A 24,233-nucleotide genomic window follows, 5' to 3' on the forward strand; every position below is an offset into this window, starting at 1 on the left:
GTGCTCAGGCTCTGGTCTCAGCTCTCATGTGTCACCACTCAGCCTGCAGCAGACATCCCCTGACAAGCATGCAGGGACTTGCTCCAACATAGAAAAGCAGTCAGTTGGCTGAGCATGAAGCCAGTTTTTTTTTTTTTTTTTTCCCCACTCCCGTGTGGAGCTGTAGAGCTTGAAAAAGAAGCGGTCGCTTCCGTTTGCAAAGGAATCTGACCTTCTGTCCATAAGTCTAGTTTTCATAAGAATCTTAACCATTTACAGAAAGGTTGGCTGGTCAGTTGAAGAGCTAAGAATTTCGAGTAAAGGTCACTCACTGGTAAGGCCAAAAAATTAGTAAATAACAGTTGAAAGAGAAGTCCATGGGTGCTGGGTTCCAGCTCAGTGGAAGAGAGCTTACCTAGCATGGGTGAAACACTGGAGGAGGGGGATGGAGATTTACATTTAAGCCAGGGAAATAAATATATAACCTGCCAGTCTTCAATTGAATACACCTGGTTCCACTATACACCTGGATTTTCAGTGATAGGTTAGGAAAGGGTTTTGTGGATGCTATGTGTGCGCATACACACAAATTTATGTTTACACATAGTTGGATTTGAAAGAAGTGTTTAAAGAACCCCCTTGCCCTTAGAACAGGAATTTTTAGTATCTGAGTCTTCTAAGCCATGAATTTTCACTGACCCTGGGTCATTCTCACCCACAGACACTGGCACGTGTATGCGGTGAGTTCCAGACAGCACTAAGAGACCCTTCTGCCCTCTTGGTTCAAGCATGCTTTGCTTGGCATCCAATTTCATTCTTTTCTCCTGCTGTTCCCCTACCCAACCATGTTTCTGCAGTAACTACCAGCCTTAAAAGAACAGGCTGGAAGCAGCACAGTCAACAGGCTGTGACACCCAGTTCACAGTGCAACAAAGATAAACAACCATCAGCTTTTTACCTTTGACATAATTCAGAGTCGATTCTTACCTGCTCTGTGTCAGCTTCCATGGATTCTCTTTGCCTCCCTTACTTCTGTGCAAATACCAAAAGTACAGAGAGCAGTTCTGAGGAACAGTGATGCACCTCCCGTTTTCATTCACTCCTTCATCCACCCAGCAAGCTGATTCAGCATCTGCTACATGCTAGACGCTGAGCTTAGCATTCGAGCTCCAGAGCTGAGCAAGTCAAAGAACCCCCATCCCTGTGGATCCTCTGTTCCTGTGGAGAGATATGATGTGCCTAGTGCAGAAATGCAAGAGATGGGCATAAATGCTATGATAAGGATCGTGTGCTGGCGTGAAAGTCCACAAGCAGCAGCAGGATCTTCTGCAGGCTCGGGTCTGGCCTCTGCGGGATAGTCTGCCTGTGGGGTTGGAGCCGGCACATCTCTGTTCAGGCCTCCTGTCTGCTCCCTCTTTTCCCTCGGCTGGATTTGAGGTTAGTTTGCAGATAGCAGTCAACATGGTCCAGGAGTTCTTTGCAGACAGTCTGTGGAGGCATCAAGCTTTCTGATAGCCAGCTCTCAGAGGCAAGGCAGAGTGGCCATCTTGGATTGAGCCTGGGTCAGGGGTCTGAATATATCCATTTAATAATCTGTTCAAGAAGTTAATAGAGCATATTTATTTAACCTAATTCTTACATCAGAACTATGGTCAGCTTGATACAAATCTAAACATACCTGGGAAGAGAGAATTATAATTGGGAAAAATGCCTTCCGTAAGATTGGCCTGTCTGCAAGTGTGTGGGGTATTGTCTTGATTAATGATTGACGTGCAAGGGTCCAGCTCTCTGCGGGTGGTGCCACTCTTAGGTGCCACTCCTGGGGGCAAGGCAGTAAGTGGAGTCCCTCTGTGGCTTCTGCTTCAGTTTCTGCCTCCAGGGTCCTCCCTTGAGTTCATGCCCTGACGTTCCTCGGGGTAGAGTGAGACCTGAGATAAACCCTCCCTAAGTTGCTTTTGGTCGTTGTATTTTATCCAGCAACAGAAACCTAACTGAGACAACAGTGCTTAGATTTAGAATAGATGCCGCCTTGTTCCTGCTGTCTGGACATTGTGTGGCTGGTCAGTGTTGGTCAGTCTTCACTGCTCTCATCCATCTCCCCAAATCCAAGCCATGCAAGACTCTCCTCTGTTATTTATTCTTCAAATTCAGAAGGTAAAGGACTGCAGTTATTACTTCAAACAGCAAAGTCGTTACTTCTTCACATCTTGATGGCGACTCTTCGTTGTCAGTTTGGCTGGTTTAGAGTTGCCTGAGATCTGCACTGAGTGTCTGTCTGTCGGAATGTTTCCAGAGAGATTGACTGAGGAGGGAGGACCACCTGGAGGTGAGGCATGCTGTCCTTCAGGGGCCCCCCATACATAAAAAGTGAGAAAGGGAAAGCTCACTGTGATCAGACACATAAGGCTCCTGCTGCCCTGCCATCCCCAGCATGATGCACTGAATGAACCATTAAATCACAAGCCAAAGTAAGCCCTCCCTTCCTTAAATTGCTCTTGTCAGAAATTTTGTCATGGCAATTAAAAAAAAACTAATTATGTCTTTTTAAAATCACCTAGGTAGCATGGATTTGGTACCAAAGGAGGGGACAGCTGTACCCATCAAGGTTTAATTAGAAACATTTTAAGTCATTGAAATGGATTCTTTTAGCACCGACCTGGGATGCTTGAATTATGGATTTAGCTGTGAGCCATTTTATATCCAGGGTCTCCAAAGCAGATATGCTTTCCCCACAACTTGATCTAAGGCACTCACCCAGCAGAAGGAGCAGACAGAACCACTGTATCCAGCCAGGTTCTGCCTGGCTTCTGCACAGGCTTGCACAGTCAGAAATAGACCCCACCAGTCCTTCCCACACAAAGCTCATGATTCCCTGTAACCTCTTCCCTGTCACAAGAACTAGGGTTTCCCATGACATACGGTTGGCCCACCTGAAAGGATTAAAAAAAGAAAGGCAAAGTGGGTAGCCTTCAGTGGACCCTGCCAAGGTGTGCCAAGGTATGCCACATGCACAACAGAGTTAGCACAAGAGGTTTTTTGGGGGAAGGGGAAGGAGGAAGGGGGAAGTGAAAGGCCATGTCTGAGTGGGGACATGAGAGAGGCAGGCAGACAGACAGACAGAGACAAGAGAAGCAAGAGGTAAGAAAGGAGCAAGAGAGTGAGCTGTGCCTGGCGGGCACTTAGGGAAATGTCCTCATCCAGAGAGGACAGACCAAACGAACATAAAATAAAAGATCTTCCCTGTGAGAGAGGAACCCTGTTTGTTTTTACACGTGAAAGTAATTTGAAACACAAGTTGACACTGTGTTGCAGATGTCACATGGACACTGAGTCCCGACTGTCACCATTCAGCATGGCTTGTAGCCTCCTCTTCGAGACACATCCCGCACCCCCGCCCCAGCACACAGCCCATGGAGCTGCAGTTAGATGGCCACAATGTGGTCCCCTGGGAAATGCCACTTATCACACCGTATTAAAAGCAGTATGTCAAGGCTCATTGTTTCGTGTTTTTAATCTCAGACACCAGTGCAGAAGCCCAAGATGTTTATTATAATTTTGCAGACACCACCAACAAAAGCTTTACTCGTGAAGGAAAAATTAAATGTTAAGGCTGTATGGATGATAGGGGAGGGTGAGCCACGGAAGGCTGGGAAGGATAGAGAGGGGAAGTGTCATTTCCTTTAGGCAAGAAAAATAGGGGTGAGCCATAAACACAGCTTCCTTTTCAGGCTGGCAATTCTTACAGTAATGTGTTTTGTCAGGCAAGTCCTCAATACAGATTAACATGAAATACCGAGTGAGTTCCACCTCTCGGCCTGGAGTGTCTGCGAACAATGAGGAGTGTTTTGATGAATGTCAATTAATGACACTCACACTCTTGAATTCAGCCCTGGCAGCCAGGACTGGAGGCCGGGGGAGGGGCATGCAGTGCAAAGAGGGGCCAGGGAAGGTTGTTCCAAAGTGGACCAGAAACAAAATCAAGATGCCAAATGGGTGACCTTCCAGGGTAATCAGACCCAAAGCATAAAACACAATCTCCAGCAGGCCACGTCCCCGCAGGAGGTACCAGTGCATTTAAAGCCTCAGCGATGGGTCTAACCTCAGTGGAAGGGGAAGAGCAGACCCTGGTGCACCAGGACCTTAGCAGTTACGACTCCATCCAGACACAAACCAGACCTGGAAGCCTTCACCTGCTGCACTCATACCACACGCTGCCTTTGTGGTTTTTGCATTCAGAATTTCCAGACCCTGATAATCCTGGGAATTCAATAAAAGCTGAAGCTGCAGCAGACCTCTGTCCCTCCTTCCCAGTGACTGGCAGGTGGGATGCACTCACTCCTCAGATCCTGCTCTTCAGCTTGACTGAAAGGACTTAGTGTTTGATTATTCTCTTACTGTTTGGAAGAAGAGCTGTCACTGGGAATTGCTGACTAATTTTCTCATTGCGAGGCTGACAGTTAATGCCTGGGTCTGTAAATCCTCAGGAGCAAGCCTGACAGGCTACCTGGGTGTCCTGCTCACAGTGGCAGTGCCCATCCTCCTGGCTTAACTTCGAGGCTTACGTTCTTTTTGCTGGTTTGTTCTCTGAATAACACATTCTGTAGTATGGAGCCCAGCTTCCTAGACATTGAATCAGAAAGGAATTCTCACAGGAAATCATAGACCAGGTGGAAAAATCTCTTTTTGTGACCAGAACAGAGGTCCCAAAGGTAAGAAGAATAAACTAAGATGCTCTGGACTCCCCTGTTCTCTTTGGTACCCTTTGATGGTTCCTCTTCCCCCACATCATCTGGAGTGATCTTCCCAGCAGCCCTCCAAGGGACACACTGTCCCCATTCTACCCAAGAGGAGACAGAGATGCATGCAGCAGGGGAACTACAGAGCTGAGAAGTAAGCTTAAGCATCTCCTGACCCAAAGTCCCAGTGTTCTCTCCAAAGCTTATGTTTCAGAAAGATTGCAACTATCAGACACAGAGGCAGTGGACAGGCAAAGACAGGAGGACTGTGAGTTTGAGACCAGCCTAGGATAACAACATTTTGTCAAAAAGTGGGGAGTTGGGTGAGAAGCTGGGCAGATAGCTTGTTTGTGAAAATGTTTCTCCACAGCATAAAGACCCAAGTTTAATTCCCAGAAGCCACAGGTATGGTGGCACCTGCTTGTAATCCCAACACTGGGGAGGCTAGGAGCGGAGGTATATGTGAGTAGTGGGGCTTGGTGGTGTTTTTTAGAACATCCAAGCCAGGCTGAGTGTCTCCGTCCCTCCTCAGCAGCCCTGAACTAGGTTACTGCTGATTTTTCTAGGTTGAGTCTCTGGTGTCTGGAGCAAGAAGGTGCTGTGGAAGTGAACATTGTCTCTTAGGTCCCAGCCCGTGAAGACTAGTTCAGAAGAGCAGCTGGGTTGGGCCAGAGAGCACTAGGGAAGAGCCTCAGACTCCTGGATTCAGTCATCATGCTGATGGGCTACCTCCGGCTTCTGGGTCTGGTGAAAGAACTGCCGAGTCCTGCTTCAGGCTTCCTTCCTCTCCAGTCCCTCTAGGGTCAGAAGGATTCTTCAGCTTCGAAATCAAGATTTCACCTCTGGCAAGACACTAAAATAGAAGCAAGTATCTGTCAGAGAATTTCAGGTTACCACCGGCAGAAATGTCAGAAGTCCCTGGAAAGGCAGGACGATTAGGGTCTGAGGGGAGGAGGTGTCTGCCCCCCAGGTCACGGGTATCTGGGTGGCTGAAGCAGCACTTCAGGATCTACTTCCAAACTCTCTTGGCATAGTGTGTATGAAATGTTCTGGGAATCTATGTAGTGTAGTGTATCTATCATAAGCGTGCTACATGTCCACTTCCTTAGCCTGTCTCCACAGTAGGCTTGGAGGGTGTCTCTTACAAAAGTCCCTGGTAATGTGTGACTGAGGAGAGCAACCACCTCAAAGCAGAGTGTGGGGTGGCTGGACACCAGGTGAGGGGTCTGCCATTGTGGGTATCTTAGTCAGGGTTTCTATTGCTGTGACGGAACACTATGACCAAAGAGCAAGTTAGGGAGGAAAGGGTTTATTAGGCTTACACTTCAGCATTGCTGTTCATCACTGAAGGAAGTCAGGGTAGGAACTCAAAACAGGGCAGGATCCCAGAAGCAGGAGCTAATGCAGAGACCATAGAAGGGAACTGCTCACTGGCTTGCTCAGCCCACCTTCTTATAGAACTCAGGACCAGCAGCCCAGGGATGGCACCACCCACCATGGGCTGTGCCCTCCCCCACTGATCGCTAAATGAGAAAATGCCTTCCTTACACCTGGACCTCAAAGAGACATTTCCTCAGCTGAGGCTCCTTCCTCTGATGACTCTAACTTGTGTCAAGTTGACACACAAAACCACTCAGTACAGAGGGGCTCTTTGATTTCAAAAGGGATGATGGGTCACAGTGAATCAGGGGCGAGAGGCAAGCTCTCAGCTGCTGGCTACTGGGTATGAGGTGGTTGTGGTGGCTACTGGTCTCCAAAATGTCTTCTCAGTGATAGCATCATTGGTTGTCTAACACTGCCCATTGCTTTTATTCTGAGAGCCTTAATCTGTGCACCCCCAAACTTGAGGCCATCTTCCTGATGCTGCCTCCTGAGCATTGGGATTTCAGGTGTCCCTCAGCACACCCAGCTGTCTTCCCAAGCTTTGATATTGGAAAAAAGCGTTTCCAAGAATGTCATGGATCTGTGAAATAATGGACCCAGTGCCTAGAGGCATTACTTAGGAGTGGCTGTTGGAGTGTACAGCACCCCCAGGACTTGCCTGTCAGAGTTGTTGTAGGAACAACTCACTGTGCTGTTAGGGCTCATTTCTGTGGTGGCCAGGACACGCGTGTGAGCTCTCAGCCATGTGACTATGTATGGTAAATGAAAATGGCTATAAACCTTTATTTACCTCATTTCTCCTGCAGCCAAGGAAGGAGACTTAGTTCATTACAAAGTCTGTTTTGCTGACCTTTTCCCCCACCCCAGGTACTCAGGTGTCTTTGGGTGCCCCCTGAGGACCCCTCAAGTACAGCATGTCCACCCAGTCTAGTTAAACTCTGTGAAGGAGCTGCTTTGTTCCCTTTTGCTGTTGTGAGCCCAGTGGAGCAGTAAAAAAACAGTGCCAGCCATGAACCAAAGGATGCTTTAAGGGAATGCTGAAGATGTTTGTGATATAGAGACACCCCTTCCAACTTGTGATTTTCATCAAGACTGACAGACTGCTCCCAGGAAAGCTCCTCTGCTTCAGTCTCTGTTTGCAAAATGGAGACAAAACTGTGACCAGAGTCACTTGGTCCAATGTCTCTTCAGCTGAGAAGACACCATTGTTGAGGGTTTTTCCTTTCTCCCCAATTTTTCTTGTAAGTTTCTCTTTCTGAGGCTTCAGCTCTGTAGCTGTCTGTGGAGCCTCTAGGAGGGAGGAGAGACCATGGAATGTCATTGACTAGGCTGTGCATTTAGTGCCTTGTCTACAGAGTATCGCACCATTTTCTTTTCTGTCTAGCAATGTGTGAAAGGGCTAGGGGGTGGGGTACGGGGCTGGAAAGGCCCATGTCGGAGGCAAACATGGACCCAGGTGCCCCAGCCTCACAGCAGGAACTCTGTGCGCTCTCTCTGCCTGCACTTGAAAGGCCCGTGAAAGCATGTTACTCATGCATCCAGTCACACAGGAACTGAGACGCACTCGAGGGGACAGTGATGGTGTTAGCTGTACCCTGTCTCTTTGTCGAAGAACTTGCTCACACAGGGGAGAGCCCTGCATGAAGTGCCCTGGCTGGCAGGGCACCCCCGTCCTCCGTCTCACCCTCAGCTTCGCAGCCCAGCATCAGGCCAGGCCAGCAGTAACTCAGGGACCCCTCCATTGGCCATGAAACTCACCTGTGTTCCAAAGCTGCTTTGGCTGAGTGGACAGGATGACAGTGTAGATGACTAATTTCTGGAAATTTCTTGCAGAATGAAGAATGTGGCTGTTCCAGAGTGACCCTGGAGAGGCTCTGCTGTACCCACAGGTCAGTGGGTTTATTCTGAGCCAGCTTATGGGGTCTGAATTGGTGACAGCTGTATCCTCAAACCAGTCACATAGTGTTTGATTCTGAGACTCAAAGGTGTTGCCAATCCCATTTTAGCAATGGGGAAACTGAGGCATGGGTGGAGCACTGCCCAGCACAGGATGTAGCATTTCCAAGTAATACATCTTCTCTGGAGTATGGAAATGTGTTTTGATGTCCTTGCTAACCTCTGTGACAAAAAGGCTTCACTTTGAGCAAAGTCTCTGGGATCATTGTCTAAGTAGTCCTTATTTAATGATACCAATATTTATACAAAGACTCATTTTCAATAGGGTTACCAGGGAAGCTGTGTGGCTCCCTTAATGGTATCTCACTTGTGCTTGTTACCTTCCTGTTCCTCCCATGATTCTGCTCAAGCCTAGAGTGCCTCTGTGTGCAGTAAGCTGCCTCCTGTTCCCAGAACTCAGAAGTGGTGTGTGTGTGTGTGTGTGTGTGTGTGTGTGTGTGTGTGTGTGTGTGTGTTGTGTGTTCATGTGTGCACATGTGTGTTGGAGACCAGAGATCATTCTCAGGTGTTATTCCTCAGGAGCCATCCATCTTATTTTTTGAAAGAGGGTCTCTTCCTGAACCTGGAACTCACTGGCTGAGCTAGAGTTGCTGTTGAGAAAGTCCCAGGAACCTCTTGTCTTCCTCCCCTCAACATCTGTAATACAGCTGAGGGCCTTGCATGAAGCACTTTCCTGACTGAGCCGTTTCCCCAGCCCCTTAAACACACTGCTGAGGTGATGTCCATAGCCCAGGGCTGCAGTGGTCCTCAGCTGCTGCTGCTGCTACAGTAATATCCCAGTGACGCCCAATCAGGGTCTGCAAGGCCAGTGGTCCCCGTGCCCAGAGCAATGTGAACTTGAGACTTGACCTTCGCTTTGGCTGCTAATTTTCCTCAGTAGTGGCTGGCAGTGCGCCAGCACATCTGAAGTGATCCAGTGACATTGCTGACACCGCTGGAGTGAGTCTGTGTTTCCACTGTCGTCCCAGCTCAGGGATTCAGGTGTGAGAGGTGGAGACTCCCTCATTCATTCTCAGAAACTGTCCCTGAGCACTGGTTGTGGCTATTGGTAACTTATTCTGTCCTAGAGTAGGATTTTTCTTGCTGATCTGTAATTGCTCCATCCATTAAACATTTGTCTCCCTCTGTGACTATATTGATGGCTGCACTTTTACAAAGAGAATTTCCTAGGAGAAATACTGGACAGATTGCAAACTTGTCATGACGAAAGTCTCGAGACCTTTCAAGAGAAGCCTCACAGGGCTCCACAGCTGAACTGTGGGAAGGAAGCAGGACTTTGGAGGAGAGAAAGTGGGTCTGATGAAGATAGATGCACCAGGCAGGCAGCTCAGGTCTTAATGCTGGTTCCAACCCCCACCCCACCCCAACTGAAACTTCTTGTCTTCCATGAGAAAAACTGCTCCTTCCAGCTTCTTCTTTCTGTATTTTACCTGAAAATGGAACATTTGGTACTGTGAAAATGGAATTGCCTAGAGCCCCCACAGGAAAGGACAACAGCTCATGTGCCCTGGGCTTGGAGCCTTCCAGAAGGTCTGGGACTCCCCTGGAAGTTCTGATGGGACAGGCAGGGAAGGGAAGCTGCAGGTCCTTGTGGTCAGCATGGTTACAAGGAATTGTCTCAGCTGTGAACAGTTTTATCTGTGGTACATGTCCGCCCTCCCGTTGTTGATGTCTCCCTGGGCTGGTGAAGGGATGTACACAGACAGCAGCCCTCTTTACCCAGGGAGCGTGTCCCAGCATAGTGTGTCTTGCAGGGATTCCAGGGTGGCGGGAGGTAGCTCCAGGGGAAGTAGCTTCTTGCGAATTTCGAGAAAGCACATTTCCCCTGCATGTTTCTTGGTCCTTAAAACAGCAGCAAACGTGGTTCAGGGAGACAAGGAGCCCACAACTCCTCAGGGAACCTTCATCCCACAGTTCCTCGGTGTTGACAGATTCCTGTGGGGCTTTCACTTCCTCTTGTTATCGGCCCTTAAGAAGCCCAGGATGGAGAGGAGAACAGTGCTGGAAGAGAGGGCAGGGGCAGGGGTAGAAAAGCAGAATTTCAACAACAAAGTAAAAGGAAGTCAGGACATTTTAAAATTGCCATATTTGAATTATTTTAATAGAGAACACTAAACACTGTCTCTTACTTGGCCCCTAGAACACCAAAGACATGGAGCACAGCCAACACTGACTGGGCTAAAACGAGAAAGGAGGACACACCACAAACACACACACGCACACACATGTACGCATGCACATACACACACGCATGTACAAACGCACATACACATGCACATACATAAGACACCAAATTTGAAGTGTGGAAAAGAAGGCATCATAAGCTCAGACTCCAGTAGCATGCACGCATAAAGCAAATTTGTTGACAGTAAATTGGCCACATGACACAAAGCAGTGTTCTCCCAAAGCCCTACTTATTATTCTGCTCCTAAACCTCATTTCCCTCTGCTCCCCCAACCAAAGCTGCACCCAGATCCCTAGATCCATCACAGAACAGCTATGCCTCCTCCCAAGATGAATTATGAGCCAGGGCCATGTGTCTGGCCTGCAGTGTGATTGATCTTCCTGGAGGAAATGTGCAGGGATGCTAATGGGAAGTTAATGTCGTCTCTTATCCAGTGAACAAAGTTCAGAGACGTTTGCAGTCTGCTAGGTAGGCAAGGCTTGCTCCAGCCATGCTGGGGAAACTGTCTTCTCAGCGCAGACTCATGACAAGGCAATGCAGAAGCAGCCTTCAGTGGGCCTCCCCGGGCTGCCGAGGCCAGACAGTCACAACTGCTAATTCTGCAAATAGCCTGATTCCATCATGTTTTAATTAGCATGGTATTGCTGACTGATTTTACTCAACAGATTGGCAAGTGAAAACTAGGCTATGATGTGTGTGTGTGTGTGTGTGTGTGTGTGTGTGTGTGTGTGTGTGTGTGTCTTTGTGTGTTCCTGTTCTGATCATTATGGTATGTTAGGTACTGGGGTTGTCTAATTTTACCCCTCCCCTCTTTTTTTTTTAATATATACCCTCATCCTATCCACCCCCCCAAAACAGCCTAAGTATAATATTCATCAAAACAATAACAGGAACCTGGAGATGTAGCTCAGTTGGTAGAGTCCTTGCCTAGTATGCACAAGTGCTGCATAAACATAGTATTAGGATGGATGCTTGTAATCCCAGCACTTAGGAGCTGGAGGCAGAAGGATCAGAGGTTCAAGACCATCCTCAGCTACATAATAAGTTGGAGGAAAGCCTGAGATACACGAGACTCTGTCTTAAAATATATATAATAAGGGGAACATGAGGTTGGCCTTTTTGCGGGAGACATAGCTGCAACTTGGAATAAGGAAATGCTAGATGAAACTGATAATTCAGGAAGCCCACCCATGCCCCATAGCAGCCATGTGTGATGATATATTGTGCACCCTAATAAAATTTGCCTGAAGATCAGAAGACAGAACAAGCTACTAGATTAAACATAGAGGTCAGGCAGTGGTGGCATACACCTTTAATCCTAGCACTCCAGAGGCAGAGATCCGTCTGGATCTCTGTGAGTTCAAAGCCACCCTAGATTACATGAAATTGACTCAGTCTAGGAGAGAAACAGAGCCAGGCAGTGGTGGCACAAATGTTTAATCCCAATAGTTGGGAGTCACACACCTTTAATCCCAACACTTGAGATCTCACACTTTTAATCCCAGTATTTGGGAAGCACACACGCCATTAATCCCAGCACTAGGAAGGAAGTGATGGCTGGGCAGAGAAAGGTATATAAGGTATGAAAAGACAGGAACTAGAGCTTTTCAAGCTGAGGAGTCCTAGAGGTAAGACATGGCAGGGCTTGTTCCTTTGTCTCTCTGATCTTCAGGCAAATTTTATTAGGGTGCACAATATATCACCACAGCCATGACATCACACCAAGATGCATGTTGCAGTTTAGTGGCCTAGAGCCAGCAGATCAGGGCTCAAGCCTCGGTCTGTGGCATCTGCTATCTACAGCTGTGGCTAAGCTGATTACCATGCCACGCCTCTGTTTCCTTGGGTGAGAAACTGGTAAAAAGTAGTGTCTCACTCTAGTTGAAACTAAATGAGAAAATTAATTGGGGGCCAGCATGATGGCTTGGCAGCAATGCACTTTCTCCAGAACCCGTGTGGTAGAAGGGGAGAACCAAGTGTCACAAGTGGTCCTTTGAGCTCCACACAAGCTACCTGGCATGCACATCTCCCTCCACACCCCACACACAATAAACAAATAAATGGTCTTTCTCGTTGTTTTAAAGGAAAGATAACAAATGTGATGTGGAGTCTGGTGATAAGGATATCATGTGGTTTCAACTCGTGATGGGACTTTGTTTTTGAGGAGCTCTATCAGGATCCGGGAGAGGAAGGAGGGAGGAGGGAGAGTAGCTTGGCGGCTGAGGGCAGCAGACAGCACCTCCTTGTAGCAAAATAATTCTGTCTCCAGGGCAAGGTAGAAAATCTTGTCCTGAAACACAAGATAGGTTCAGTGTTCTAACTCAAGGCCACCAGAAAGATGCTGAGCATTCACACCATGTACATAATCAGCTGTGTCACACGGGGTGGTTCCAGATCTATACATGAATGCCATACATTAAAAGCATTCCCTCACATGCTGGAGTCACATGGACAGGCTCTATGGGATGTTCAGACACAAGCCACCTGTCCACAGTGAGACAATGGGGCCACTTCACCTCCTTAGCCTGAGTTGGAAGCCAGGTGCTATATGATGGATTTCCTTCCACATCCCATGTAGCAGCATCTCCATGAATGCTGTGGAAAGACTAGAAGGCAGGTGGATGAGGATTAGAAAACAAGCTGTGGTACCTTGCAGGGGATTCCATAGCCACAAAGTCCCAATAGCCATTACAAGAAGGCACTACTGTGTTGGTAGAAGAGTGCTAGGTACCTCAGCTAAACCTTTTCTTATTTCATTTATTTATTCATTCATTCATTCATTCATTTTGAGACAAGGTCTTGCCCTGTATCCCAGGATAACCTGAAACTCAAGACCCCCTTGCCTTGGGTTGACTAACCTGCCCAGGGTCACAGTAGTGATGCAGGACCCGGAGCTGGGGTAGAATCACAGGTGCTGACTTCCCTTGCAGTGCCTCCTTGGGACCAGTGAAGTCTGCCAGGGTAATGCAGAAGACCACATCACGGTGAGAAGTAAGGTAGACAGGCTTCCGCATTGCTGTGTCTCTGTAATTAACACAAAAGAGAGTAGAGTCCCCTTTGAAGATCCTCAAAGACATGCCTATGTGGAGTTTCACCATGTTCTCAGTTTCCGGATCCATGAAATTGTGAGCTAACCTTCACCTGATGTTGGCTGAGTGCATGCCAGCAGCATTCTGCATGGCTAACATGTCTCAACAACTAAATCCTTGCAGATGTCATATGCAGGGGGTCTACAGTGTGACCATTTTATAAACAAGCCACGTCAAGGCCAGAGAGGAAACATAATGCTCAAAGTCAGAGGCAAACGGCAGCTTCCCTGGGATTTGCTTTGATGTTTGTTTCTTTGTGAACAAACAAGGGTCTCATGCAGCCCAAGCTGGCCTCAGACTCAACTGTGTGGCTGAAGATAGCCTTGAACTTGATTCCCTAGTACCTCTGCCTCCTGGTACCAGGATTATAAGCACACACCACCACACCCAGGGCTTTCTGGATGCTGGGAAAGCACTCTACCAACTGAGCTAGCCTCCCAGATTCTCCTCTGGGGATAAGTCCAGGTTCAAATCCCAGACCTTAACAGCACTGGGCCGTGGACAAGAGGAACTGCATTCTATGGGACCTGGACATGCCCCTCCCCCATCTGGTGATGGCAGAAGCCATCTTTCTACAGCCCATGTTAATGAGTCTGCCTAGAAAGGCCCAAGATAGCCGAGCGTCCCATTTTAAGCCTTCGTTGGTGTGTTTAGCTGATGGCTGTGTGGGGCTGCTAGAAGAAGGTTGGAGATCACCAAGAACTTTGGCATCCCTCTTCACAAAACAATGGCCTTGGCAGATGTCCAACACTATGGTTGACTCTAGGTCCATTTAGTGAAAAACGTATGAATTTAAAAAGAAAGAAAGAAAAAGACAGGGCAGGGCGGGACCGGAGCAGGAGAGAGATCCTGACAAAAGTCTTACTGCCCTTCTTCCATCATCGCCTTGACCAGCCGGGGACACACAGCTGAGAGGACAGGATTAGCACAATTGCTTTGTTACACACAAGCACAGCATGGTGTGAACTCTAGAAAAGGCATTTGGCAGGATTAACCTGCTGAGAATAAAGATGTAGCAGACAGGGCCTGAATTAATGGACTGGTATGACCAAAGTGGGGAAATCTATTTGCATGCAATATTAACCGTAGTAATAAACTCCAGGCTGGGCTCCAACAGCCTGGTAGCCTCTTTGAACTATGACTTTGTTCTTGTACACCCCATCTTGGTGGCATCTGCCAAGATGTATGAGTGCAAACTGGCTGCCTTCAGTTTATTTGTGTTACTGTCTTTAAGTAGCCACTCTGTGCTCAGTGCCTGGTACAGCACTGGCCCTTTACTGACCCTTAATGCCTCAAAACTCAGGTGCCAAGGTCCCACTTACAGGATTATTTACCTATGAAAAAGCAATGAAGAAATGCAGGTTAAACACATGTAGAAAATATTTACCTGGGGCTGGCTGGAGAGATGGCTCAGTGGTTAAGAGCCCTGGCTGTTCTTTCAGAGGATCCAGATTCAATTCCCATTATCCACACAGCAGCTAACAGTTATCTAGCTCCAGTTCTAGGGAATCTGATGCCCTCTTCTGGCCTCTACAGGCACTGCACACACATAGTGCATAGACATACATGCAGGCAAAACACATAAAATACAAAATATAAAATTTAAAAAGAAAATGCCTACCTGACCTGGGCTGTTGACCTGACTTGTGTATTCTTATTCCTTGAGAGTCTGTATGGGACTAACATGAGCAAGCAAGACTCCAGTGATGTGACATTTCAGGAGGTACCAGGGTCTGGCTCATTCTCAGAATAAGGTAAACACATGAGGACTCATGCATTGCCCTTCAGACTACCCTACTGCAGGTAGAGTGTAACTATACCCATTCAAAATCAACACACTTCCAACAGGCAGCTGAGTATTGGTATAGTCCCAGGGATGGAACAATAGAGGAGAAGAATTAAGCAGGGGAGGACCTCTGAGGGGCCCTGTAAAACACATCTCAGATCATTCTACCCAAAGAGCAAGAGAGCCTGGTAGTTATCTACCAGCTCCCTACTGTCCCTGGCTGGTAGCTGGTAGGAGGATAATTTCCTGACACACATTCTAGACATACTCCCCAAAGAAGTAACTAGACCCAGGGTAACAGCCTGTGTGCAGGATTGCTGAGGCCACTGGGATATAAAGATGTGAGTCAGGGTGTGAGTGGCACCCACTGAGGTTTCCAGGTTCTTCTGTGCTGCAACAAAGAATTGGACCTGGATCACTGAATGAGGATAGAAATATAAGGAAGAGAAAGATGGCCCCAAGAACAGAAGTGAGCTACAAAGCTGGACAGGTCTGAAACTCAAAAACCCCAAGCCCTCAGCATCTGACCCTTCATAGGCCATTTACGTAGCCCCTGCCTTCCCCTGCATTTGGAGGTGGGCTTTTCTGTTACATTCTGTTTTGTTACAGGTAGCCATAGTGAAAAGGGATTTTCTCGGCCAGCTAGTGCACAAGTACGTGTGTGCGCGCGCACAGTTCAGAGGTCAACCCTGGGTGCTGGTTCTCAGGACACCGTTCTCCTTGTTTTTTGAGGAAGGGTCTCTGACTGACCTGGAACTCACTGAGGAGGATAGGCTGACTAGCCCACAGGCTTAGGGGTCCATCTGTCTCTGCCTTCCCCATGTTGCTATGCACCAGTCTGGCTTTTATGTGGATTCTAGGAATCTAACTCACTACAGGTGTCTCCGCAACCCCTCTCTTTCATGAGGACTACTTGATGACTATCTCAGCTTTTGTTGTTGGTCTGACAGTTGCTCTTGGCATGTGTGGATGGCTCCTGAGGAAACAAAAGGTTGGACACACACACACACACACACACACACACACACACACACACACACACACACACACACGGAAAAGTCTCTGCAGTAGGAGTCAGGGCGAGCATCCTGGTCCTACCGCACTGTCATCCTGTCTGTACTTCTTCCCAGCAGGCACCCTTGAGTCATCAACTCTACTGTCGCCAGCGCCTCCCAGCAGCAGCTCAGGTACTGCAGAGTCGACCCCTCCTCCATCGGCCACTCCAGAGACCTCTGGCATGGTGTAGCGGGACAGCTGGTGTTGTGAATCAGGCCGTTGCCAATCAGAGAACGGCTACTTCACAACACCAGGGTCACACTGCACTACAGGCATCGAGCATCCGGACACTTGAGCACCTGGACACAGCCTGTAAGACAACCTCCCCACTCCCGGGTCATTCCAGGACTCCTCCAGCTGGCTCCAGCCCCACGTGGTGACTCTCCAACTCCTGCTCCGAAGGGGCAGCGGAAGCTGCTGTTTATTGCAACACAAATAGCTCAACTTCAGAAGAGCACACCACTCCAGGCAGCATTAGCTTCCCACAAAGGCAGCCACGCAGACAGGTCTCCCAGGCCCTTAGAAAGGCTGAGCACTCTCAACTGAATGTCTCCTCAGAGAGGCTGGAAGCACGTGGAGACAATAGAACCAGGTCCTTTTTGTCCTTTTTTGTTTTCTTTCTTTTTTATTTTTCTGTTACTCCTTTTTAAAAATTGTGTATGTGTAGGTGTGAGTGTGTGTGTGAGTGTGTGTGTGTGAGCCAAAGGTATCTTCCTCAATTGCTCTTTTTAAAATGTTATTATTTATTTGTGTGTATGTGCCTGTGTGAGTTTATGTGTACTACATGTGTGCGAGTGAGCAGGAAGTCTAGAAGATGATGTCAAATCTCCTGAAACTAGAGCTATAGGGGGTTATGAGCAGCCATGTGGGTTCTGGAAACTGAACACAGTCCTGTGCAAGAGCATCAAGCATTCTTAAACCCCAGATGGTTAACTCCACAGCTCCATTTTATTTGTTTGTTTGTTTATTATTTTTTTTTTTGTGTGTGTGTGTGTGTGTGCTCACACATGTACATGTTGATGCTATAACATGCACATGCAAAGCAGTGGTTCTCAACCTGTGGGTCTCAACCCTTTCTGGGGATCAAACTACCTTTTCACAGGAGCCTTCTAAGACCATTGGGAACAACACCAATATTTACATTACGATTCATAACAGAGGAAAATTACAGTTATGAAGTAGTTACGAAATAATTTTATAGTTAGGGATCACCACGGCATGAGGAACTGTGTTCAAGGTTCACAGCACTAGGAAGGTTGAGAACCACTGATGTAGAGGTCAGAGGACAACTTTCAAGAGTTGGTTCTCCCCTTCTGTCACATGGGGCCCAGGCTTGGCAGCAAGTAACTTCACCTGCTGAGCGATCTCACCAGTCCTCCACTTTATTTTCTTGGCAGAGTCTCTTACTGAGCCTGGAGCTCACGAATTCAGCTAGATTGGCTGGTCACCAAGCCCTGGGCATCCTCTCGACTCTGCCTCCCCAGAAATGGCATCACTGGAGTGTGTCCAGTGGGTACTGGGGACCTAATGCTGGTCCTCGTGCCAGCAAGCACTTGACCGACTGAGCCGTCTCCCCAGCCCTTGGTTTTGATATTGGCAGTGGAGGAGGGAGAACCTGGTTAAGGGGTGACTTCACTGTAACCTTCAAAGGGCTCCCCTACAGGGGCAGCCTGTGTTTCGTCCCAAATGGTCCCAGATTCCCTAAGCAGCTGACTCCATCCTTTGAGATTTCCACAGCTCTGCCCACAGTTGCCAGAGACACAAAGACCAACAAGGGCCAAGCACTAGGCGTCTCGGGGCACTGAGGTGTCTAAGGCTCCACTTACTTATTTTGGCAAGCGGTTTCCTAGCCCCACCCTTTAGACTTGAAGACCTAAGGTCTCCCAAATTTGAGTATTTTGTGCCTAATAAATCTTACTTGTGACACTGTTTTTCAGAGCCCAGGCAGACTCTAAAGAGCTGTATGGCATCCTTTCTGAAGTACCAAGGGAAAGTAAGGCTCTTCCTCTCTGCCTTTGTGTAGGATACAGAGCCAGGACACTCTGATGATCCTTGTACTCTACGCTCTTTGCACAGGGCTTTTGCTGAGGTTCCATGGGGAGCAGAAGTGGACAAGACCAAGCAGAAGTGGACAAGACCAGTGCAAATACTGCCCAGCATGAAGGTCACCCAGACAGATCCTGGGCCACTGCTGTCTCTGTCACCTTCGAGTCTGGAAGAAGAGCCTCTTGCTTCCTATAGTCTCCTGTTCCTCACCCCATTCCTGAGCCCCTAAGGGTAGATGTAGCATTTGTACTAAATTATGTTTGCTTTCTGTGTGAAAGGAGCCCAGTTCTCAGAAAGACTTTCCTACCATCTCCTTAGAATACACCAACTATCTGCTCCTGACTCCTGACACCACAAGGCTGAGACCAGCACCATTCATGGCTCGGCCTCTGGGCACAGCTTCAGTATGGGGCACACATGGATCCTTGGCCCCATGCCACATCAGACTCACAGGGATAGTCTGTCCAGGGTTCCTTCACTGCTTGTCTCTGTGGCCTCCCTACATCCTCTCCAACATCTGTTCCAAACCTATATTTTCTGAATGCTCAAATCATCTTCTCAAGACTACACCTTAAGACCTGCAGTTCCTCCACAGGCTTAGAGCTATCTGCAAGGACTTGGCATCACCCTCCCCCATAGAAGGACTGGTGAGGGGTTCAGATCCTGACTTCCACTTCCAATTCCCTCCCTTTCCATCCATCTCCTCTTTTTCCAAATACCTCCTGCCTTCTCCACACCCAGGCCTTTGTTAGGATACTCCCAGCCCATCCTCCTGTGATTGACACCTGATTGATGGTTTATATATTTCAGAGAGATCTAATTCCCCAGTTGAGAAGGACAGGTAGCTACCAGTCCATGGACATGGCAAGATGTAATTCCTGTCCTTTGGAGCATTCATCACCCCGACCCACACCATTGCCCTTCTGCATTCCACTTCAGGATGTGTCTTTGCCTGGAGTGGGCCCAGCTCACTGAGAACTGAGAACAGTAATGCCTGCTAAATGTACGGGTGAGTGTGCCCAGGCTGTGAGCGTCCTCCAAGGCCCTCTCGTTTTTTGTTGAGTCCTGCATCGTTTATTTCCTTCTGGCAATGTTGCACCATTAGCCACTTGTAGAGTGGATCTTCTGCCAGGTGCTGCCTTGAGCATTTGACCAAATCAGCCTCAGTTTTTCCTATCAGCTGGGTCGTGGAACAACCCTTACAGAAAGTGCCAAGGAGATACCATTCATACCACTGGTCACCAGTGACCCTGCTGTTCAAACCTAGGCCCTGAAGTCTGTGCCCTGAGCCACTGTGCCATGATGCTGAGGAGCGGTCACTCCTAGGGACCTAGCAAAGTCCTCTTTATTCTCAGAATCTTCCACCTTGGGGTCTTTAACCAGGTACCCCGCCCCACTAATAAACATTTGTAAGAGGTTTTAACCTTGTTTGAAAGGCTTCAGAATGGGACCTGACTTAAAACCTTATAAAATATAAATGGGGTCACACCCAGAGAAAACGAGGGAATCATATAAGACCCAGAAGAAAGTGGATTTTAATTTGGCATGATACAAGTAAGTTCTTCTGAGGTTTATGTGTGACCTTCAAATACCAAAGCTGCAAATTCAGATGAGGGCCCCCTCAGAACTCAGTGTTTGGGAGAACACAACTTTGGGCTTTCTTCTCAGTCCTTAACCCCACCAGGGCACCACTCCAAGCCACACAGGTCTACTCACAGTGTGGCTTTTATTCTAATGCGCATTCTGTCTCACTGAGAACAGCAACTGCAGCCCCAGAACATTCCAGATCATCCACTTAGGTGGACTTGATGATACCTATCAGAAGGGAGCAAGACCATACAGCCACTGTTTTCTGTAGCCTTCTCAGCAGCCATTCATTGGAAGTTTAGAATCTCTGCATTGCACGTTCTGTGAGGCTGACATTTGCAGCAAGCCACATTGCAAACAGCAGAGTCTCTAACATGGCCCAATGCAGACCACAAAAAGCTGTGGACACAGTGGGCTTGTCACACACACACACACACACACACACACACACACACACACACACACACACACACACTTTGACACCCAGTGTCTTGACCTTTCAGACTGGCTACCACCTGCTAGCCATGGCCAGTACTTTTGGGAAAAGCTGGATTCAGAAAGGACATTTTCTTGTAATACTGAATACCAAGTAGAACAGTGTTTTTCAAATTGTGTTTCTGGGACTGGCAACCTTATCAGCACCCTTGGGAACTTACTGGGTGAGCAACTCACCAGCCCTACCCTGGCTGTGCTGAATGTTGGCCAGCACTCCAAAGAGTTCCAAATCATACTGATGGCAAGAAGAAGAAAAATCTAGGCACGATGGTGCACACCTTTAACACATCCACACAAAATCACCAAACCCAGCCAGCGAGAACCTGTTGGGAAGGAGGGAGGAAATAAAATGACTTCAGCAGCATGTGACAGTGAAGCCTCCCAGGCCACCATCCTCGGCAGTGTGAGATGCTTATGGTTTTCACCGAATATTGAATAACAGTTTAAAACCCATTTTTCCAAATCTTAAAAGCAAATCTCCAGGTGCCCTGGGCTATGGAGTCCTGACCTCTCCTATGTTCTGAATAAATCTGTCCAGGGCATGTTTGATCCCTGCCCCAGGGAGGCCGCAGGTACCAATGCAAAGCCTTATCATCTCTTCTCATCCGGCACATTGCAAAGGTTTCACATTCTCCACTCTGGGCTTGAGGCAACCTCATTCTAAGAAGAGGATCTTGAGAGGTTTACTAACCTCCCCCAGGTGGAAGTGGCTGCCTACCCTTGCAATCATGAACCTGCTGTCTCCAGTGCTTCACTTGGCCCTGCCTTTCATTTGGCCCCTCTTTCATGAACAAATAGGAAGCAGAGAAGCCAGAATGTCCAGTGTAGAGCACCTGTGCCGGTGGGATCAGAGAAAAACCACTTATGATCGGCCCCTAACAGAAAATCCTGACCTGAAGACTAGAGACTGGGTGGTGACTGCAATTGAATGTGAACATCTTGTGCCTCTTTGACCTCGGAATGAGTTTCTGTTATCATCCTTGTTATCTCGGTGGTAGTTATCAATAGCCTTTATGCTCACCTTGTGGATGATCTCATACATACAACAGATAAACTGGAGGCAAAGATCTTTCCAGCCCTAATCCACAGCATCTCAGTAGGTACTGACCCAAGCAAGTGTCCCTAAGAAAAGCACAGTAATTTAGATCAAGAGTTCTGACCTTTTCTATCATGTGCACTGTGGTGAGACCAGGAGGAAGCTGTGTCCCACTTCCCATCACAACCCAGGAAACTTCACACACTGTTAACGAGGGAAGAGCACATGGGCCTTGAGGACAGAGCTGAAGTCTGAGGTCTTCATCATAATTCGGATTTTCAGAGGAAAACTAATCTGACCCGCTGTTCCCTCTATCCCCTAAACAAAAACTCCTGAAGGAGTGTCACACAGAGCTTGAAATGCTATTTTTAAAGACATCAGCATGAAAGGGCTGGGAGAGCACTAAGTGGAAAAGCACTTGATGTGCAGGCATGCAGACCTGAGTTTGGTTCCCCAGCACCACACAGAAAAGGCGGTCGGAGCATCATGTACTTGTAATCCCAGCAGCTGAGAGGGGAGACAGGTGGATCTCTGGAGCTTGCTAAGCGGCCAATTGAGTAGCAACATCTTATAGCCAAGGAAGTGGATCAGGATAGCTAAGGAACCTGCTCTGGGCCACACAGCTTGGCCCTTTGTTTCCAGAACCAAAGCTTCTTATGATCCAGGACAAAGGCAGTGGCCCCAGTACCCTGGTAATATTTACCATGTGCTAGACATTTGTACTGTTCCAGACCCCAGAGCACCCTGGGAAGGGAAGCAGCATTCTTCCAGTGTTTATGTAAGGACGAGGGTCAGGACAATGAAAACACTTGCTCAGGGTCCCATAGTTTGGCAGTTGATTATCATGCCCCAAGGAGGTATGCTGCTTGCCTGCCTAAAGGACATTCTGCACACACTTTGTGATCAGCTCCTGCCACTCACCCCAGGCTATGTAGAAGTGACTAATTTCAAAGGTTCCTAACTGTCTCCAACTGGGGCTTGGGGACAGCATGCTGAAAGTGAGAAAAAATAAAAATTAAAGCAACCATCAATCATGCCTTGTTGGAGCAGAGGCTACGTGGGCCCACAGTAGTCACCTGTGATCTCATTTCCTCCCACAGGACCATGAGTCCCCAAGAGCAGAATTCACTGTTACTTTGTTGGGTGCACCCAAAGCCAACACAGTAGAGCTTAGTACACGGTTGGTATTTGGTGCAAGGCTGTTCTATGAACAATCATGGGTTCCTCTGCTGTCCATGCTGGAATGCCGAAAGCCCCCCCAGTGTCCCAGTATGCCATAGCTAGCTTATTCTCATGGAAGACTCATAGACTGTCTTCATATGTTAGCACTATCTCATAATCTGGGCACTAAAGCCTTCAGAGAGGCCTCTAGCAGTGACTCTGTGGCTGTCACAGACAGGCTTGGTAATTAGTTGCATCTTGCTGAACTTATTAAAGACAGGAAGCAGCTTCCCTGCTACCTTTTATGAGCCTTGAAAGCCAGTCAGGCTCCTCTGTTACACTCACATGGTACCACACCCTTCAACAGGGTGCACAGCCATCATGGTGTGAAATAAGCCTCTGGACCCCAGAGTGTGGGCCTCTTCTGTCCCCCATCACCTGGCATATAGCATTTACAGGACATGTGACTTGCCATCTCATACGGTGTCTGCTGGGTTTAGCATGTGGAGTGCTTGTGTTCCTCAGTACATAAAACATGGGCACTGACCATAATCAAGTGGATGGTACTGCCAGTGTGGGGAAAATACCTCTCTCCATGCAGGCACTGTGAAAGTGGAATGGTGTGATCTAGGACCTAGAGGGGAGGTCTCAACATTGTCACTTGGAGCCAAAATCTTAAATAACAGCTAACCCAGCTATTCCATCTGAATTGTTAACTGGATGAAGAAGCCAGAAATCGATGAGTTTGGTGCAAAATTTCAGGGATATTATCAAAAGCTTTGACCCTGTCCCTCTGTGCTACCACCCTCCTGTGATCACAGAAAGGATGCTGGCCTTCTAGTCAGCACCTCCATATTTCAAGAGGAATAAAGGCGAGTTGGAGGGGCCAGTAATAAGCCCTCCTTTCACCAAATGATGCCACCTTCCCAGGAACATTCCAACCCAGCAGACTTGGAAATCCCGGGCAGAACTCCATCCCTGGGCCCCAGAACTAGGAACATTGGGGAAAGTTGAGATGCCACTATAAGGAGTAAAAAGCTAAAGCAGCAATCCCTGACACCCTCATTGCTGCCAACCAGCAGCATCTGCGAGAATGCACAACTGATTTTAACATAGCGACTATTTTGTGGGACGTCTTATAAAAGGAACGGGTAAAATGTACAGGTCTGGAGAGACAGCTCAGTGCACTTGCTGTCCTGTCAAGGGACCCAGGTTTGATTCTCGGCACCCAGGAGGCATCTTAAAACCATCTGAGTCTGGCTCTAGGGGATATGACACCCTCTTCTGGCTTCCATGGGTACTGCATGCATATGGTACAAATACATACATGCAGACATTCAAAATAAAAATAAATAGATTTTTAACTGCCAGGCTGGCATGCCTGGGCCAGGAGGCAGTGGGGGGGGGGAGCGTGAAGAAGATCTAAAGTCTCCACACTCCTTCACAATTAAGCACTGATTTCTCCTGGCTTATTCATCTGACTCTTCATGCTTAACAGGGATAGGACCACATGGTAGAGTGCTCTGAAATTAGACTTTTCTGGTAGTGTGAAAAAAAAAAAATCCAGCTCATGAAATGTTCTTTGCAGAACTGTGCTTTGTGGCTGCACACGCCCTTGAATAAGGTGTTGTTTGCCAGGTCCCTTGGTATTAATCGTTCTGATATTAATAAAGAAAAAATGGGAGAAGTTGACCCAGGTCAACTTACAGCTAAATCTTGGGTCCAGTAACTCCCTTCT

General features: G+C 47.9%; 2 long non-coding RNA genes across 4 annotated transcripts in view; one reads left to right on the forward strand and one right to left on the reverse strand.

The window, feature by feature from the left end:
• Positions 1-16,366, forward strand: part of LOC121831017 (uncharacterized) — a 103,802-nt gene extending 87,436 nt beyond the window's left edge. The window contains exons 4-5 of one of the 2 annotated variants that reach the window (XR_006074413.2): positions 7,932-7,987; positions 16,245-16,366. This is a non-coding gene — a long non-coding RNA (uncharacterized LOC121831017). The remainder of the gene's footprint in view (positions 1-7,931; positions 7,988-16,244) is intronic. The other variant, XR_013052521.1, reaches the window with a different exon arrangement.
• On the reverse strand, positions 3,369-13,552 carry LOC107401941 (uncharacterized). Of its 2 annotated transcripts, XR_013052523.1 has the most exons (5): positions 13,098-13,552; positions 9,774-10,055; positions 7,857-9,484; positions 7,173-7,388; positions 3,369-5,568 (listed from the first exon to the last, which is right to left on the reverse strand). It is a non-coding gene; the product is annotated as an uncharacterized LOC107401941 (long non-coding RNA). The 2 variants fall into 2 exon arrangements; XR_013052522.1 differs by having other exon boundaries at positions 7,857-10,055.
• Positions 16,367-24,233: the final 7,867 nt, after the last annotated feature.

This window comes from Peromyscus maniculatus, chromosome 7 (genome assembly GCF_049852395.1).
Source record: "Peromyscus maniculatus bairdii isolate BWxNUB_F1_BW_parent chromosome 7, HU_Pman_BW_mat_3.1, whole genome shotgun sequence".
Lineage (NCBI taxonomy): Eukaryota > Metazoa > Chordata > Mammalia > Rodentia > Cricetidae > Peromyscus > Peromyscus maniculatus.